Here is a 1,907-nt window from a genome sequence, read left to right on the forward strand (position 1 = left end):
TCTGCGATGTAAATGCTGACGCGCTCACTCCTTTACAATAAGATGGGCAAACGTCATGATCCGATGGATGCCAAAGGAATAATTGAATTTTATCTGAGTGTTCTGCTCATACATTGAACAAGCACAAGCTGTTCTTCGTGCACGTCAGACGAGAACAACTCTTCCTATGACAGACATTGCAGGAGTTTCTCAGCTCCGAGTTTTCCACCAAGCTCTAGGCCCAGCCCTTCCCCTGGGTGCCTTAAGGACAGGGCAGGGCCCACCACCTTCTGGCCTCCTCTGCAAGCCCTTGGTGGTAATAATAATAACGGTGATAATCGGGCATCCCTGCTTAGGTTTCCACCACAAAAAACTTACCTTTTTTCAGAGGTTTTATTTACTCAATCAACAAGTGAGAGCTCCCAAGCCTTGCCCAGCTCACCAGCACGAGATGGGCCCAGACAGACCCTGAGGCCGTTGCTGGCTGCGCTTGTCTCATCTGTTCTGCTGAGCAGCGGCTGTAGATGCACTAGAATTAATTTCCATCTCAAGTCCAATGGCTGCAAATGCTCTGGAGAGAGTGGGCGCTGTGCGGGTGTCAGTCCCCACGCAGGCTGTTCCCATTCAGCGCTGTGAATTTCAACAGAGCTGACAACCAAGCCTCCGTTTTGAGCTCATGGCAGCATCCCCTCATCACACAGCCTAAGGATGGCCACCAGCACCACCAGCACCAGATCATACAGCCAAGCTCAGCCTACGCAGGCTCATCCCAATCTCACAGTGCAGCAACAGAAGGAGCTCCCCTCCAGGCCACCCCAAAGCCCCCCCCCTCCCTCGGCCCTGATTAAGCAGATCTGGTTAAAAAGTGCACGTTCCCCTCTCTGGCTGGGCATTGGTAATGGAGCCTGTGCACAGATGCTGTGATTTCAATATGACTATTTTCAAACGAGGGAAAAAAAGAAGGAAAAAAAAAATCAGCAAATACAACTCAGTGGCAGATTCCCCAATAGTTTGCACAGAAATCCACTGGTTGTCTTACACGCACAAAGAATCAAATGGCAACGAGATCAAGGCATCAAAGCGAGAAGACAACAGGACAATGGATGCTGTTAGACAAGTGAGCACTACAGATTCTTCCCCAGATCATCAATAAATGACTTGTTTGCATCTCTCCTGTTATTTTGCATGCAAGGCTCCTCCCTGTCAAATGTGTTTTTATCTTGACAATTATACCATGTGGGCAGCTGGCTCTATTCAATCTTTATTATATCCTAGCCTTGTAGAGCCTTGCACTGCTCACCTGAGAGCTGGCTCCCTGGCGATGCCCCTGCCAAGACAGTACCCACAGCACTCTGGATCTTTCTGCACAAGAACAGCCAGTGCCTTCTGGTGTCAGCTCAAGTCATCACTTGTTTTCTGCAGCAGACACACTTGTATCCCATCTGTTGTCCCTATGGACTACATACAGCACTGCTCTGCTGCAAAGAAAGAACTGCTTTGAGGAGAAGGGCTGAATCAAGAAAGAAGGGATAAAAAAATCCTTTTGAGAGTGTGAGCCCGCTGGTTCCAGACCACAGCAGGCCATCAGGTCTCAAGGGAGAACATTTCACTGGTCATAAAGAGTTGCTTTGTAGCACAACTGCCTTCTTGACCAAAATGTGAGAAACTGAAGTGGGGGATTCCACAAGCAAAAACCAAACCTGCTACAGCTAATACTGAAGAGACTTCTGTTGCACACATCAGTGGTTCTCATACAATGTACAAAAGTATTCCCAGGTTTCTCCAAATAATGCAGCCACACCTCAGGGCTGCTGGTGCATCTTATGACCTCTACCTGCATGTTTCAAAGAGGAGACAGCAATTCTTCTTCCACAAGCAGGAGCAAAGGAAAAGAAAAGCAAGGATGGGATTAACTGAGAAAACCAAGA

Source organism: Numida meleagris, chromosome 10, assembly GCF_002078875.1.
Source record: "Numida meleagris isolate 19003 breed g44 Domestic line chromosome 10, NumMel1.0, whole genome shotgun sequence".
NCBI lineage: Eukaryota > Metazoa > Chordata > Aves > Galliformes > Numididae > Numida > Numida meleagris.